The sequence below is a fragment of the Pinus tabuliformis genome, chromosome X (assembly GCF_031772625.1).
Source record: "Pinus tabuliformis cultivar Carrire ecotype Pingquan chromosome X, CPIR1, whole genome shotgun sequence".
NCBI classification, from domain to species: Eukaryota; Viridiplantae; Streptophyta; class Pinopsida; order Pinales; family Pinaceae; genus Pinus; species Pinus tabuliformis.
The window spans coordinates 1,537,845,809-1,537,858,120 of record NC_142308.1 but is presented as its reverse complement, the minus strand read 5'-3'; positions in this window follow the sequence as shown (position 1 = coordinate 1,537,858,120).

Genomic DNA, 12,312 nt, shown 5'->3' with positions numbered 1-12,312 from the left:
AAGTGAACAGTCAGAGGATGGATTGGATTTAAGCCACGCACAGATAGAGAACAGAACAAGAGAGAAGAGAAGGAGACAGTGAGCTAGAGAAACCGAACAGAAAGTGAAGCAAAGAACAGAGAGCCGAGCTGACCTGCGGAGCTAAGGCAGCATTGAGCAGACAGAAGGCTTGCGAGGTTCAAGCAATCCCTAAGAGGATATCTATCGGGAACTGAGTACCAAATTGAACTCATCCCATTCAGACCAGTTGAGGTCGAGACTTAGTAGGGGGGGGGAGTTTGTGCACTCTAGTGGCTTGGGGAATCCAAGAACCACCCTGCTAAGCATCATCTGTTTCAGGAGACTCGAATCAAGCTCCTCATTATAAAAACTCTGTTGTAAAGACACAATAAAGAAGGCCACCACTGAAATCTGGACTGGAGATGTAGCCTAGGAGGATTGGGTGAACTCCTTATTAAATTGTTGTGATCTTGCATTTGCTTACTGTGTTTCTCTTATTGTTTTCCATTATCCAGTGTCTGTGTATTTTTCAATCTGATCGATCTGTTGCCTAAGATAACATAGACACACACCAGCACATGAGTCTGTAATACCTTCATTCATTAATTAATTAACTGAGATCACTCACGAGTGATTTTTAGATCAAGTGGTATCAAAGCTTTAGGCTGTTAAGGTTAGACAAGCTCGTGCTGGATTTAGCTGTTGAATGCTAACTAGATCAAAACTCAAATTAGGAGAAGGAGAGTTGGTCGAAACTAATCCTGAAATTGGGAGAGTCTATCCTTAGAAGACAATGTCAGAGGAAGGTTTTGTGGGGCCAGACCCTCAATTCATAGATAGTTTCCTAGCCATAAGGTCCATGGTAGAGGAAATGAATAAGGACTTTAGAAAACATAAAGATGAAGACTCATCAGGCTCCAAACAAGATAAAGGAGAGGAAGAGTCTTTCCTCCATGACCACTCAAAAGGCAAAGGGAAAGAGGAAAGATTTCTCACACCTCCTAATAGCCCTGAACATGAAAAGAAGGCATCTTTGATTAAACTAGATGTGAAATTTGATTTACCTATATATGATGGAGCGCTGAATGCAGAAAAGCTGGACAATTGGATTAGACAAATTGATGTTTATTGCAGAGTGCAAAGTATCGACTCAGACAAGAGCAAAATTCAGCTAGCAAGCCTACACCTTGGAGGCACTACCTTGGTTTGGTGGGAAGGTAGGACCCAAGCTGACATGAAGAGACATGGGAAGACTATCTTTGTCTGGAGTGAATTTGTTTCTGCAATCAAGAATCAGTTCTATCCATTGGCCTACATGCAGCAAGCCATGATGAGCTAGCAAATTCTTCAATAGTTGAAAGGGCAAAGTGTACAAGTTTACACCCAAGAATTTAGAAAGAGAGCATTGATTCTAGGAATCTCATTAGACTCCCCTGAGACTCTGTTGAAGTACATTGGTGGTCTACATATCTACATGAGGCACACTATCCTCATGTTTAATCCCACTAGTATAGATGAGGTATCTGTACAAGCTACTCATCTAGAAGCTAGAGGAAAGAATGGAATTCCAGAAGTTGGGGGATCATCCCAACCCAATGCAAGCAAGAATAAGGAGAAAATAAAGCAGAAATGGAAATCAAGGAAGGTTAACACTACACAGAAGAGAAAGTATTCATGCACCCACTGTAAGAAGGATGGGCATGATGACGAGCACTGTTGGATTCTACATCCGAAGCTGAGACCTAAGAAGTTCGAGGGTAGGAAGAAGAAGACTACTGCGGCTATTCAGAAATATTTGGGGTCAGACTCAGGAGATGAAACAACCATTGCAGCCACAGGTATAAAAGGTAACAATTCTGAAGTGTCTACTAGTAATTCTGCACAATCTACTATTGATGAAGAAAATGAGAGAAAAAGACATGAGCTTTTCCATATTCGAGTTATTTCCAAACATCAAAAGAGTGATACTTTGTTTGATAGTGGCTCACAAGTAAATTTAATTTCTGAAGAAATTGTAAAGAAGTTGGGATTACTGACTACACCTCACAAGAAACCATACCCATTAGAATGGTTAAATGATAAAGCACAACTACAAGTGACTAGACAATGCAAACTCAAGTTTTCTTTTGGATCAGCATTTGTAGATGAGGTTGAGTTAGACATAATTCCTTTGGATATATGTGGAATTGTTTTAGGAATTCCTTACTTGTATGTCAGAAAAGTTATCTTCTATCAAGTCGAGAACAAGTATCTACTTGTTAAAGATGGAATCGAATACTTTGTAAGAGCTCATAAGCTAAAAAATAATTATACTCTCATAAACTCAGGGTAGATGAAACGAATAATAAATTCATGCAAACAATTCTTACTAGTGGTTGTAAAGAAAAAAAAAAACTTGATAAAAGCAATGTATTCAAAGGCTGTAATGCTAGACAGCAAGCTGATTTAGAAAAGGTTGTTTCAGAGTATGATATCTTGTTTCAAGAACCTAAAAGGTCTACCACCCAAAAAGGAAATAGTGCATGATATTATTTTGCAGCAAGATGCTCCATTGCCTAACATTCGAATGTACAGGTTGTCCGCTTTAGAGAACGCAGAAATCAAGAAGTAGGTGCAGGAGTTTCTCGAGAAAGGGTTCAGCAGACCTAGCACATCACCATGTGGGTCACCAATCGTTTTGGTGAGAAAGAAAGATGGCTCATGGAGAATGTGCATTGACTACCGAGCACTGAATAAGATAACAATCAAAAATCATTATCCCCTTCCTCGCATAGATGATCTGTTAGATCAAATGAAAGAAGCTGTTTATTTTTCCAAGCTAGACTTGCATAGTGGATATCATCAGGTCAGAGTTGCAGAACAAGATGCATGGAAGACTGCTTTCAAAACAAAGTAGGGATTATATGAGTGGCTAGTTATGCCCTTTGGCTTAACTAATTCTCTTGCTACTTTCATGAGATTAATAAATGATGACCTCAGACCTTTTCTTGATGATTTTGTTATTATGTATCTGGATGACATTCTAATATTTAGCAAAACAAGGGAAAAATATTTAAAGCATGTTAAGCAGACACTAGATGTGTTGAAAAGAGAAAAACTTTATGTTAGCCTCTCAAAATGTGAATTTGGCAAAACATCTTTGAATTATTTGGGACATATAGTAGGGGGTGGTGAATTGAAGATAGATCCTTCTAAGGTGGCAGTCATTGTAAACTGGCCTAAGCCCAAATCTGCTATAGAAGTTAGGAGCTTCTTAGGGGAAGCACAATATTGGAGAAAGTTCATTTCTAACTTTTCCTTAATTGCAGCTCCCTTACATGCTTTAACAAGATTGAACAAGGTGTTTCAGTGGGGAGGCAAACAACAGAAAGCCTTCGACACCTTGAAAGAAAATATTAGTACAGCACCTGTACTATCACTGCCTGATCTTCAAAGATCATTTGAGATCCAAACGGATGCCAGTGACTATGCCATGGGAGCAATGTTGACATAGCACGGTAAACCCATATGTTATCATTCTAAGACATTTAATTCGGCAGTAGTTAACTATGTTGGCATTATGATACATATGTTGTACTTGATGGCAACCCACTCATCTAAGATGATAAATTATAGTGCAGCAAAGTTCACGCACTTTCATGAAGATAAAAGTTTCTTTCATGTAGAGAAAAGTTCACGCACTTTTATGTAGAGAAAAGTTTATTTCATGTAGAGAAAAGGTTTGATCTCACGCACTTTCATGGTTGGTTCATGGTATTAGTTCGACATTTTTTGATCCTATGGTTTTGGCCCGTGGTATTGCATCCAAAAGTGTTGATCTCACGCACTTTCATGGTTGGTTCATGGTATTAGTTCGACAGTTTTTGATCCTATGGTTTTGGCCCGTGGTATTGCATCCAAAAGTGTTGATCTCACGCACTTTCATGGTTGGTTCATGGTATTAGTCCAACAGTTTTTTGATCCTATGGTTTTGGACCGTGGTATTGTGGAAGGCCTAAGACTATAAAAGAGGAAGGAGATCATTTGGCAAAGGATCATCGAATGAATTGAATATCTAATAAGTGCTAGATCTGAAATATTTGTGATTGGGTTATGGTGCAGATCTGGATCTGAATGAAGGAGGAACCTTAGCGCATAAAGAAGGATAAGTTCTTTTGATGGGTCATAATCTTTATGCTTGAATAATACTATCTTTGCATGATTTTGATCTGTTATATGAGGCGCATGCTTGATCTATAAATCTGACAATCTGGGTTAATTAGTGTCTGAATATTTGAAAGAAGGAATTATCCTTTATAGATCTGCACGCAGGTTTCAGGTTGTTGAAGTAGCGTATATCTTTAAATTATGATCTAGCTGCCTCTGTCTATTGCTGCAGTATTCTGGGTTCAGAATTTGGTGTGTGGTTACTGTTACTGTGTTCTGGGTACAGCTGTCAGAGAAGTGTTTACTTGATTCAGTGCTAATTGGGAAAAGGAGATTGTTTGATGCAGATATACTTGATGATTGATTGATGTTCATGGATCCAATCTGAAAATTTATGAAACGTGGTCCCTGGAAGAAAGAGAAGGTTGTAGCCTTCAGTAGGCCAGCACCTACGTACTATTATCTTGGCTAGTACAAGAGCTAAGAGGGTTGTAGCTCTCTGCAGGTTGTAGCCTGCGTACTGGTAAAGGACTACACCAGTACAAAATCATTTTAAAAGGAGTTTCTTATTAAAAGAAGATAGAGACATATTGCAGCAGGTGGTTTTCACCCACATTGGGTTTCCACCTTATATCTGGTGTTCTTTTGTGTGACTATTTGCTTTTCTTGTTCCTGCTCATTATTTTATGATACTGACATACAAAGTAATGATCAATATTTGAAGAATTATTCAAAGTATAAATAAGGAAGATATATTGCAAAGAATTTGATAATACTGATTCACCCCCCCTCTCAGTATTATTTCCAACAAACTATCCTACATATGATAAAGAATTGTATGCATTAGTACATATTGTGAAAAAGTGGAAACATTACTTAATGGGCAAAGAGACAGTAATACATACTGATCATCAACCACTTCAATATCTACACTCCCAAACTAAGTTGCAGTAATCAAGACATTATAAATGGATGGGTTGTCTACAACAGTTTCATTTAGTCATCATATATAAAAAGGGCATACACAATAAAGTTGTAGATATGTTATCTAGACCCATTATAAATGCATCTACTATACTTAAGCATAATTATGTGTTACATGAGAGCTACATTGAACAATATGCTCAAGATATAGATTTCAAAGATGTATACGCAACTTTAAGTCAAGGTAAACGAGTAGAAGAATTGGATTATCATGTAAAGGACCGACTCCTATATCATTGTGGGAAGCTATGCATTCCACAAACTGAAAGAGTAAAGATAATTCGAGAAGCACACACTTCTCTAATATCAGGTCACTTTGGGGTAAGTAAAACAATTGCACAGCTGCAAAGATTTTGTTGTTGGCTAAAAATGAATGAGATAGTTTCTAGATATGTAAGAGGGTGTACTATGTGTGCTAAAAGCAAGCCCTGCAATAGAAAACTAGGCTTGTACACTCCATTACCAATTCCTTCTCACCCTTGGGAAAGTGTTTCCATGGATTTTTTTGGAGGACTGCCTAAATCTAGGAAAGGTCATGATTATTGTAGAGTTGAGGCTTCTGTGATCCATAACAAGTTTATGATAGATTTTTCGGCGAAAATCACATGAGAAACCATTTGTCGACGCGTTTCGAACCACACTGGTTGGTTCGAAACGCGTCGACAAATGGTTTCTCATGTGATTTTCGCTGAATAATCTATCATAAACAGGTCATGATTATCTTTATGTTGTTGTGGATAGGTTCAGCAAAATGTGTATTTTAATACCTTGTAATAAACAGATTACAGCTGAACAAACTACAAAATTGTTCTTTCAACATGTATGGGTTCCTTTTGGATTACCCACTTCCATTGTATCTAATCAAGACACCCGATTTGTGGGGAAGTTTTGGTCAAGTCTATGGGAACTGATGGACACCAAACTGAAGAAAAGCACAGCTTTCCATCCACAAACTGATGTGTTAGGAAATTATATATTACGAAGCAATGGAACAAATAAAATATTGTAGAAATATAAACACAGAAAACCCATAAAACAAGAGAGACACAGATATACGTGGTTCACCCAGTTTGGGCTACGTCCACGGAGAAACAACTAGTCCTTCCTTTTATATTATCCAGCAAACTGAAGAGATACAACCTACAGCAGATCTGCTGTAACACCCTCTTTACTCTCAATCTCCTCTCTCTTCCTCACTCAGAATACAGATATGCATAAACGCAATACAATTCCCTCATATATAGTGAGAGGTTGCCTTCTAGGGAAAAAAACCCTAAATTAAACATGACTTCTACCATCAGATCATCCGCATAATGGATAGCCTAGATTGACTAGAAATTACTAGAATTTTACAAGGCAATTTTACATCTATTTTTTAGCTTCGGGGGCACTGCCCCCGAACCCCCGTGGGGGGAACAAGTCCCCCCCACACCCACACCCCCCCCACCACGTGGAGGGGTGTACAATCTTCCTGGGGTATACATCCGGCTAAAACCTTTGAATATAGAAGATAATCAGGCTCCACACCCAACAATCTCCCACTTGGAGACTGATTACAGCAACTCCACCACTGCTTCATTTGCTAGACAATAACTCCACTTTGGACTTGGTTGTTTCTCATCTTCTTCAACATACTTGAAGACCAATTGAAACTGAGCAGATTCTCAATATCTCCCTAGTTACAACTTTTGTTAACATATTTGCAGGATTCTGGCTAGTGTGTATCTTTTCCAGCTTCAACTGTCCATCTTCCAATGTTGACCGTATGAAATGGTACTTGATCTGTATATGTTTAGTCTTGGAATGAAATGCAGAGTTCTTTGCAAGATGTATGGCACTCTAGCTGTCACTGTATAACCTACCCAACTCCTGCTTCTTGCCCAATTCATTCAGAAACCTTTGTAACCAAATCATTTCTTTACTAGCCTCTGTAGGAGCAACATACTCTGCTTCTGTTGTTGAAAGTGTAACAACACTTTGGATTTTTGAAACCCAACTGACAGTTGTTCCACCTACAGTAAACACATACCCTGTTGTGCTCCTCCTGTTATCTCTATCACCTGCCATATCTGCATCAACATATCCTTGTAGAGCAATGTTTGAACCACCAAAGCATAATTCTTGATTTGTGGTACCTCTCAAATACCTGAGAATCCACTTCACTGCCATCCAATGTTCTTTTCCTAGATTGTTCATGTACCTGCTTACAACTCCCACTGCATGTGAAATATCAAGCCTTGTGCAGACCATTGCATACATTAAGCTTCTAACTGCTGATGCATATGGAACTTTAGACATATGAGCCATTTCTTCCTCAGTCTTGGGACACGCCTCCTTACTTAATTTGAAATGGCTAACCAAAGGTATACTAAATGGTTTTGCATTCTGCATATTAAACCTTTTCAACACCTTTTCTATGTACTCACTTTGAGACAATGTTAATTTGCGATTCTTCCTGTCTCTAGTTATTCTCATAGCAAGGATTTGTTTTGCAGCACCCAAATCCTTCATTGCAAATGAGTTTGCCAATTTCCTTTTGAGCACATTTATTTCCTGCATGTTAGAACCTGCAACAAGCATGTCATCTACATACAATAACAATATAATATATCTGCCATCATTTTTCCTTTTGAGATAAACACAATGATCAGAGTGACATCTAGTATAACCTTGTTCAGACATAAACCTGTCAAATTTTAGATACCACTGCCTTGGAGCCTGTTTTAAGCCATACAAGCTCTTCTTCAACCTGCACACTAGTTTATCCTTCCCTTTTACCTCATATCCTTGTGGTTGTTTCATATATATCTCTTCCTCCAAATCCCCATGGAGAAAGGTTGTCTTTACATCTAACTGCTCAAGATGCAAATCTTCAGCTGCTACTAGACTTAAAATAGTTCTGCTTGAAGTCATTTTAACAACAGGAGAAAATATTTCATCAAAATCAATACATTTCTTCTATGCAAACCCCTTCACCACAAGTCTAGCTTTGTACCTCTGCTTTCCTCCATATTCTTCCTTCAGCCTATAAACCCATTTATTTTGAAATGTTATTTTACCTGCAGGCAACCTGACTAAGTCCCAAGTCTGGTTATGTGCTAAGGAGTCCATCTCTTCTTTCATGGCTTTCTCCCACTTCTTCCTGGTTTCTACCTGCACTGCTTCTTCATAACATTCTGATTCACTAGAATTAGTTAACAATACATAATATAATGAAGGAGAGTATCGTTCAGGGGGTCTAATTATCCTGGTTTTTGAAGTGCTTGTTGTTGTTGTGGTTGTTGTTCTAGTTGTTGATCATTATGATTTTTAGGCACCATCACTTTTCTTGTGATATCGTCAAGCACTATGTATTCTCTGTTTTCTTTTTCTTGTTTCTTTTCCTGCAACTAATTCTTATACAAGACCTTTTCATTGAATATTACATCTTTGCTCCTAATAATTTTGTGATTTTCATAATCATATAAGCGATAACCAAAATCATTAACACCATATCCAATAAAGGTACATTTCTTTGATTTTGCCTCAAGCTTTGTTCTATTTTCTTTGTTAATGTGGACAAAGGCTTCACAACCAAAAGTCTTTAAAAATGAGTAGTTTACCTTTTTACCTTTCCATGCCTCCTCTGGAATACCACCATCCAAGGAACTTGAAGGCCCTCTGTTTATTAGATAAACGTCATTATCTACAGCATCTGCCCAAAATTGTAAAGGCAATCCTGCATGCAATCTCATGCACCTTGCACGCTCCATGATTGTCCTGTTCATCCTTTCTGACACACCATTTTCTTGTGATGTTCCTGGAACTGTCTTCTCTCTGCGAATTCCATTCTCTGAACAGTACCTATCAAACTCTTTGCTACAATATTCACCTCCATTATCTAATCTGAGACACTTCAACCTTTTCCCTGTCTCATTTTCAACCAAAGCTTTCCATTTCTTGAAAGTATCAAATACATCATATTTATTTCGAATACAATAAATCCAGGCTTTTTTGGTTGCATCATCAATAAAAGTAACATAACAATGAGAGACACCAAGAGATGATACCTGAGTAGGTCCCCATACATCTGTATGTACAAGCTCTAATTTTTTGCTCTTCTTTTCTTTCCCAACTCTAAGGAATCTGACTCTCTTCTGTTTTCCATAAACACAATTCTCACAGAATTTTAAATCAACATGCTTCAAACCTGGTAACAAATTTCTTGAGTGAAGAATCTGCATCCCCTTCTCACTCATGTGCCCGAGCCTATGATGCCATAATGTCGTATCTTCTCCTGTAGAGGTTAAAGCATTAACAGAATTAGAAATACTATTGCATAAATACAATGTACCAACCTTTTCTCCTTTTGCTATTACCAGGGATCCTTTAGTGACCTTCCAAGTTTTATCTGTGAAAGTAGTTACACAACCTTCAACTCCCAACTGACTTGTTGAAATCAGATTTTTCTTTAGATCTGGAACATGCCTTACCTTCTTCAATAGCCACTGATTTCCATTTTGTTGTTTTATGAAAACTGTACCCATTCCAATGATTTTATAGGGTTTATCATCACCCAATCGAACTTGTTCAAAATCTCCTTGAACATAATCATGAAAATGTTTCTTATCAGGTATGGCATGGAATGAGGCCCCTGAATCTATCACCCAGGCATCAATAATATTTTCTAATGAAAGAATCAAAGCATCTTGAAACACATCACCTGTTACATTTGCTTCATGATTATTTTCTTGTTGCGCATCTCGTTCTTTTCCCTTCCGAGACTTGTAGTCTTTCTTCAGGTGTCCTTTCTTCCCGCATTTCCAGCACACTATCCCCAATCTGGACTTGGATCTACCTTTTCTTGAGTTACTGCGATATCCTGGGCTCTTTCCTCTTTCCATTTTTCTTCCCCTAGTCTCTACAGTCAAAGCATTACCTGATGTCTCACCAGAGCTTTTCTGTCGCATTTTCTCACTAAGGATTGCACCAACAACATCATCAAAATTTAAAGTACTAGATCAAGAGACAGAGTTACTAACGACCATAACTAAACCATTCCAACTTTCTGGAAATGAGCACAGAAATAACAGAGCCCTAACTTCATCAACAAAATTTACCCCTACAGAATTTAACTGACTTGTAACTATATTAAAATCATTTAAATGATCTGCAATAGATCCACCTTCTGACATCTTCATATTAAATAAATGCTTCATAATAAATACCTTATTTGAGGCCGAGGGTTTTTCATACAGTTTGGCCAATGCCGACATTAAACCCTGTGTTATCATTTCCTTTGAAATATTAAACGCTACCGACGCCACTAGGCACAGCCGTATTGTTCCAAGTGCATTTCTGTCTAGAATATCCCATTCTATGTCTGTCATACTCATCGGCTTCTTTGTCTTTCCGCTCAATGGTAGGTACAGATCTCTCTGATACAGATAATCTTCCATCTAAATCTTCCATAACTGGTAGTTTTGGCCATTGAATTTTTCGACCCTAAACCTACCATCTTCCGCCATTGCTCCCACTCGAACCAGGAACCCTTCTCTCTTGCAAGTTTATCAACCAAATAGACCTTCGGCTTTGATACAAGTTGTTAGAAAATTATATATTATGGAGCAATGGAACACATAAAATATTGCAGAAATATAAACACAGAAAATGCATAAAACAAGAGAGGCATAGATATATGTGGTTCACCCAGTTTGGGCTACGTCCACGGAGAAACAACTGGTCCTTCCTTTTATATTATCCAGCAAACTGAAGAGATACAACCTACAACAGATCCACTGTAACACCCTCTTTGCTCTCAATATCCTCTCTCTTCCTCACTCAGAATACAGATATGCATAAACGCAATACAATTACCTCATATATAGTGAGGGGTTGCCTTCTAGGGAAAAAAAAACCCCTAAATTAAACATAACTTCTACCGTTAGATCATCTGCCTAATAAACAGCCCAGGTTGACTAGAAATTACTAGACTTTTACAAGGAAATTTTACATCTATTTTTAAGCTTCGGGGGTGTTGCCCCCGAACCCCCGCCAAAGGACCGCTGGCCCCTGGACCCCCTAGCCGGGGGGGATTAGCCCCTCCAAACCCCCGCGGGGGGGACAAGGCCCCCCTAGACCCCCTTCCCCGCATGGAGGGGTGTACAGTCTTCCTGGGGTATATATCCGACTGAAACCTTTGAATACAGAAGATAATCAGGCTCCACACCCAACCTGATGGCCAAACAGAAGTAGTCAATAGGAAAGTGATGCAATTGCTCAGGGGATATTGCAACAAACATCCTAAGCTTTGGGATGAACATTTTTGTTATGTGAAGCATACTTACAACCGAGCCAAACATTCTTCTATATAGAGATCTCCTTTTGAGACCTATTTTGGTTTTACACCTAGGTCTCCTTTGGATTTTGTCTTTGGTAAGGACATAATAGTTGAGGGACACAATGATGTGGACATGGCAACTAGGTTCATTGAACAAATCCAAGAGATCCACCAGGCAGTAAAAGAACAGCTGGAAAAGAGCCAAGCCAAGTACAAGGCAAGGCATGACAAGCATCGGAAGGAGCATAATTTCCAAGTTGGTGACCAAGTCTGGCTGTAAATCAGCAAGGAAAAAATGCAAGGTGAAGGTAAAAGGCTAAAGCCTATCAGGTATGGACCCTTCAAGATACTTGAGAAAATTTGTGAGAATGCTTTTCGCCTTGATCTACCAGCTTACATGCACATCTACTCAGTCGTGAATGCAGATTGCTTGAGATTGTTTAAACCTTCGTTAATTGAGGATCCCGAAGAGCAGAGTTAATTGCCTTCTATTGATGACCTGTTACATGAATATCTTAATAAATTGCAGGAAGACACAGTTCTGGATAGGAAGGTAAGAACGACACGCAGGGTAGATGTTGAGTACCTCAGAGTTGGGCTCAAGGGTTCAAAGCCGAGCAATGCAAAATGGATAGAGATTGGACAAGTGAGATAGTTGTATCCTCACTTATTCGACGCTTGAAAATCAACTTTTGGTGGTCCAAAAGCTTTTTCAGTGGAAGGTTGTGATCCGAATTGGATCCATGAAAATTATCAGAGTTCTATGACTGTATCAAATCCATGACTGTTAAGACTTAAAAGTGAATGACAGACTTCAAAAAATTATGGACAACGAAGCTATCATAAATAACCTCTGTATAATG